This window comes from Brachypodium distachyon, chromosome 2 (genome assembly GCF_000005505.3).
Source record: "Brachypodium distachyon strain Bd21 chromosome 2, Brachypodium_distachyon_v3.0, whole genome shotgun sequence".
NCBI lineage: Eukaryota > Viridiplantae > Streptophyta > Magnoliopsida > Poales > Poaceae > Brachypodium > Brachypodium distachyon.
Genome location: NC_016132.3, coordinates 21689997 through 21696257, shown reverse-complemented (window position 1 = coordinate 21696257; position 6261 = coordinate 21689997). Strand labels below are relative to the sequence as shown.

At 45.2% G+C, this 6261-nt stretch overlaps 1 non-coding gene across 1 annotated transcript; it reads left to right on the top strand.

Moving 5' to 3' along the window:
- Nucleotides 1-408: 408 nt before the first annotated feature.
- TRNAL-UAG lies at nucleotides 409-488 on the top strand. Its single transcript has one exon. It is a non-coding gene; the product is annotated as a tRNA-Leu (tRNA).
- The last annotated feature ends 5773 nt before the right edge of the window (nucleotides 489-6261 follow it).

Below are 6261 nucleotides of genomic sequence, written 5' to 3'. Positions count from 1 at the left end.
AGTAGAAGTTTTACCTCGACAAGAGGGCTCCGAACCTGGGTAAATCTGTGTGTTCTGGTGTGAATCGTGCGTGTTTTTCTTCATGTCTTCCCTCCTCCGGTTCCTCCTTCATCCATCGGCTCCAAGTTAAATGATCCTATGGCATCTGCCGTGACACCACCACGACACATGAATTGACACACCCCTAAGTTTACATCATGATATTTTCTTTCTCCTTTGTAAGCTGATTTTTGCATTGCAGCCGCCCATATATAAGTATAAAATCTGGTTTAACTAGCAAATGCTCGCGGTAAGTGAACTATTGGTCGGCTGCATCACATGCATCATGTTCATGTACCTGCATTTGGATCAACTCTGCTGTCGTGGATGTTTGCGTTTATAGTTTTCTTTATTGACAGCTGCAACAACGACAGTTTGGCCGAGTGGTCTAAGGCGCCAGATTTAGGCTCTGTTCCGAAAGGGCGTGGGTTCAAATCCCACAGCTGTCAAATATTTTTCTTTATGCGTTCACTTTGTAAGTATGAGATTTTTCATTTGACAATTAGGTAAAGAAGTTTTTCCCATTTGATCGATCGATTTGGAATCTGTTGTTGCATGAGCAAATCTTGCGACAGCTTACAGTAAAGAAATATATGGGCTAACATTAAGCACGGTGTTTTTGGTGCACGGTAGTATATAAGGTTGATTATTTTCAAGTTTTTCACTTTCAAATAAACCTTTTTATTTGATCGATCACATTAGTATTTGACTGTCATGGTAGGGTCAAATCATAAAGGCTGTAAGATTCTGATTTTAGATATATATTTCCGTGCGCCCGAATGGTCAGGCGCTAGCATCAGACGCGCTGCGGACCATAAGATGGCGTTTTGATTGTACCTGCTAATTGTTGCTTCTGTGTACCACTGCCTTGTATTGCTGTGTGCCAGGCTTCAATTCTGTGAACGGTACTCGTTAGTCTTTACTAGTGCTGCACTACCTCGTCTCTCTGCTCTCTTTTGTGAACGCCGCCGCCGCCTGACGCTATGCTCTTACCACGACTAGTCCTGCGCTCCAAACGAGGGCGGAGCCACGAATCGGCCAAACACCGGGCCAAAACTGAACACCGATTGACCATCCTAAAAGCCCATATAAAACACAAGAAAAGTATAGCTCAAAATTGCATAATTTGCAAGAAATTTAAAAAGTAAATAAAACATTGAAAAAAAGCATATAACAATAAATTTGAGTTCCTTAGCAATATGAGTGAAAATGAAACAAAAAAATTGTTCTGTTCCCAAAATTCAAGCAAAAATGATAAAGATTAGAGTTTAGAGAGGAGCAGGGAGCTACGGTAACCTGCACTTTGAAATCAGGTTTTGGAGTTGAGCCGGGAGGAGGCGGCCGGCGGATGCCATCGCAGCGCCGACGAGCAGGTCAACATGGATGTAGCGGCGTCTGCCGACGAACCTGCGTCTGTTCCCTGCCCCCCGCGCAGGGCTGCCTACCACGCGAGCGAGCAAGAGGCCGGACCGCCTGAATCCCGATCGATTGATTAGGGTCTGTTTGGTTTCTTGGGCTGCACATGGCTCGCACCCAGGCTGCAGAGTATGGGATGTTTGGTTTCGTGGGCTGCATTCGCATCTGCAGCCGCGTCCTTCTTTCTCTCACGAAGAAATCCTCCCATCGAGCCCTTGAGGGCATCCAAACAGACCCTAAGACGGGGATCTGGATCGATGGACCCTCTATTTTTATTATTTTTATTTTGGCCCAATTGAATTTTCGTTAAGCCCAATACCGAAGTGTACCTAGGCTGGGAATTTTCTCATGCCCCGGACCATGGACCGTGTTGCCCAGGGTCCAGCTCCGGGCAGGGCTAATTGGGGGAGCTCCACCAAAATCAAACTATTCTTAAAAAAACTGATGAGAGCTTTTCTTTTTCTTTTTTTGGCGAATTTTATTTTTAATATTTGGACTTTTAATTCTTTCAAATTTTATTTTTTTAGCTTTTGATTTTTTTAACTTTAATTTTTTTATTTTTTTGATCCCAGCTTTCAATTTTCCAACTTTTAGTAGTTTTTTTAATAACTTTTACTTTGCAAAGAAATAAAAAAAATCGATCCGCAGGAGGTGTGACGGCGAGCTCCGACGACCGCGCCGAGATAAGCTCCTGCGGCAACGGAAGATCCTAGACGAAGGTAAGGCAACATAGAACGGTGCCCTGACAGACCCTGCCCCTAGCTCGACTCTCTCTCTCTCCCTCGTATGTGGATGAACAACAACATAAGGCCACATAGTGTTTGTGCCGCGTAAACTCTACGGCATTTTCGTTTCTCCTTTTATTCAAGCTCCAACGAGCATGCCAAAACTTGTGGATCATACACACGCGGAGACCTTTCCGGATCGCGCCACGATCTAACCACAGCGTGCGCTCAACAGCCTGCACGACTAACTCGGGCCCGGCGCTTTCGTGCCATCCCATGATTCGGATGTCGATGTTGTGCAAGCCTCAACTAAAATCCTATAGCTACGGATCGAGCCGAACAAAACTCAAGCTCCATCCTAACAGAAAACAAAATAGGAGACGGCGACTTTGGAGAAGAGCCTAGCGGCGGAAAAGAAATTAGGTTTTTGAGTTAGATCTTCACTGGAATCTGTAGGTTTCCCTCACCTCCTGCCGCCATCTTGGCACTGTGAGGTGAGGGGAACCTTGGGTCTTGGTATATGTATCAAGAAGTGTTTATTATTATGAGTCGTGTGGTCTTCATCGGCAACGCTATGGCGGAGAGCGATGCCATTGAGAATAAAGATACTCTGATTCTCCTCTACTGCGGCGGTGCCTTTTCGGGCTGTGCCACGGGATCAGAGAGTTCTACTCACCACATGTTTGATGCGTCTGATCTTGCGGATTGTGAGTTTATGTCCTCGCAGATCCGTTCATATGGATATGATGAATGCCAGTGTGTGATGGTGATTTTGTCGGTAATGTCTTGTGTGGCTTTGGAGCTTTTTCGTGTTCTAGTGAAGATCTTGTGGTATCATCTCTGACCCAAGTACATTCAACGTTCATGACTTCACATCTATTTGAATGGGCGAGTCAAGGGGCTTTTTTAAACCTTTGAAGGTAGTCAACTTCGTGCAGGGGTACGAATGGCAGCATTGCCGTTCAAGTCTAATTGTAGTTTCTTTACTGACGCATCGACGGAATTTCGTGTTGCAAAGATTGATATCATAGAGAAAATGTCTTCAAGAAATTTCATTGTAATTCTTAGTTATAATTGGAGTTGCTTTGTAATTTCTTGGGTCTATGATCCAAAATATTGTACCTGTAACCGACTGTGGAGTTTGAATAAAAGTAGATGCTGCAGCACAACACGCAGGTATGCGCATGCATCAGTACATGAAGTAACGGCTAAGTAAAGCTAATGCACTAAGTTTATTAATCCTCCATCCCATAATTCTTGTTGCTGTTTCTAATATAAATTTGAACTAAAACAACGACAAGAATTATGAGACAGACGAGTAGCTAACACTCCCGCTGGTAGCGGAGGAGGGGGCGTGATGGCCGGCGCAGATTTAGTGGCCTTTCGCCGGATCTCGAGGGAAGGAGGGGGTGGTGGTGGCGATGCGTGAGAGGAGGGCGGCGACAGGTGGGGAGTAAGGAAGGGGAGGGGTCGCACGTGGGAAGAGGGTTGGCGTTGCGTGGGGAGGAGGAGGGCGACCGCGTGTGTGGAGGAGGACGACAACGGCTACCGTAGTACCGTACCCTTGTGGAAGGGAAGGAGGACGACGGCGCTACACGTGTGGAAGAGGAGAAGGACGGGCGCGCTACCTGTGCAGAGAAGAGGACGGGCAGAGAAACAAGAGTGAGGGAGGAGAGAAGAAAGAAAGTAGGGGAAGGTGGGTGCGTACGTGGGAAGGAAAATCGTCCACCTATGGTGGAACTCATGGACAGTTCATCAAAATTGTTTCAGCCGTCCAGTATTTTTATCGATGCTTCCTGTACATTTGATTTGCCCGTGGATGATCCACTATCCATTCTGTGCACAACGCACAAGGTAGGATATTGTACGTAGCAGTTAGCCTGAAAGCTTTATGTATTGAAACCTGAATGTGTGAGTTTATGTCTCTCTTTACCTGAATGTGTGATAAACTGATGTTGTTACTTTGTTTGTTGTCAAATTTTACCTGAAGAAAATAGGTCAAGTCAAAATTTCATCACACCTATTAATGTTAACGAGCGCTCGAGAGTATCTAGCAAACTGAGCTGAACCTTCTTTCGGATCATTATCGTTAACTAACTTAACGTTCAGATATCTTGACAAACCAAGCTTAACAAGTCAAATTGTTAACGAACCGAACCAAATATTAAACACTAGCAGCAAAAATGGCACATGCTAATGAGTTTCTCTTTTTCTGACAATATTAATAAGTTTCTCGTTATTTTTGTGCTAAACCCAAGGTATGTGTTGATCAGATAAAAAAAATAGTACTTCCTCCGACCGATATTACTTGTCTCAAATTTGTCCAAATATGAATGTATCTATGTGTAAAAAGCGTCTAGATACATGTAATATTTCGGCAAGTTATTCCGCTGGAGGGAGTACAAATTTCAGCAAAATAATAAGTGCCAGTTATAGGCCAATCAACATGATCATGGCCAAATATAGAACCCTGGCAGGAAAGAAATGTCATATGTTAATGAGTTTCTTGTTTTTTAAACAATACTAATGAGTTTCTTGTTAATTTTGTGCTAACCGAGGCATGTATTGATCAGATCCAAAAAAAATAGTACTCCCTTCGGGCCATATTACTTGTCGAAATATTACATATATCTAGACGCTTTTAAAACATAGATACATCCATATTTGGACAAATTCAAGACAATTAATATGGGTCGGAGGGAGTACTAATTTCAGCAGAATATTATTAACTGCCCGACCTATAGACCAATCTACATGATCATTAGCCAAATATTAAACCCTAGCTGGAAAAAATGGCACATATTAAAGAGTTTCTTGTCAATTTTGTGCCAAAACAAGGTATATATTGATCAGATCAAAAAATCTTACCAATTTCAGTAGAATATGAGGTGCTCGGCTATATAGCAGCCAATATGATTAGTAACCCCATATTAAATCTTACATGAAAAAATCACACATATTGATAAGTTTCTCCTTTTCTCTGACGGTATTAATGAGTTTCCCGTTAATTTTGTGCCCTATATAGTAATAATATAAGCGGTCTCTAAATATGAAGCACTGTTGTGTGCATTACTTTAGGTATGTTTTTAACGGTAATGCTTCGTTAGGCTGAGGAGCGGGCATTGTGCCATATCTAGGCGTCCATATGCATTGCTTTTGAGATACGTGGCAAATTAATGAAATGTGTCAATGTTGACACGTGGCACCTGAATGTGTGACCGAAAATGGTTTAATTTGACCGGTCGGCGTTTTTTGAGAAGGTCTGCCGCAAAAATTGTTGGTACAGTTAGTGAGAAGCTTGACGCAAAAAAGAAATGGTTTTCTGACACTTACTGAATTAGAAATTTGCACAATTTTCGCACACGCGCAACGAAGGTAGAAAGATTACTACACCCAGAACGACGCCATTAGTGCCTCCCAATACTACGCACGCACCTTCCATATCTGCACCGGGGAGCATCAAACATTTTCCTTTCCAGGCCCTCCTGTATATGCAGCTTTGCTGACAGTCGTTCCTATATATGATCCGTTACAGCCTTTCCACTCCTACGCTGCCATCTTTTCCACGACGATCTTCGCGTGCGTTAATTCTCGTGACGCAGCTCCCATGGCTTTGTCCAGCATGATTCGCATGGTTTTCTTGTCCCTATTCCTGGTCGCGGGTCTCGCCGCTCGGGCCGCGACAGCGGCCGACATTTACTGGGCTCATCACGGCGGGCGGCACCGCCCCCGCGCCGCCGCTCCGGTGCCTGCCGCGGCGCCGTCCCCGTCCCCGGCGCCGTCTTCGAAGGCTGTCCCGCCGACGGCGAGCCCGTCCATCGCGCCCGCACCGGGCCCGGGCTCCCCCGCTCCGTCACCCGCGGCCGAGAACAGTAATGCCGCTGCAGCTGCTGCCTTGCCGCTCGCTTGGCCGGCCGTGGTCGTGGTGGCAGCGGTGGCTATGTTTTGAGCCCATCGTGTTGGGTGTCTTCTTCGATGCACGTCCTCCGGCGCCGACGCAGGAGTCGCATCGTTGGTCTCTCTGAAGACTCTGAAGTCCGTACGTTGTCCGGATCCGGCAACGGGGCAGGATTTGGAAGTT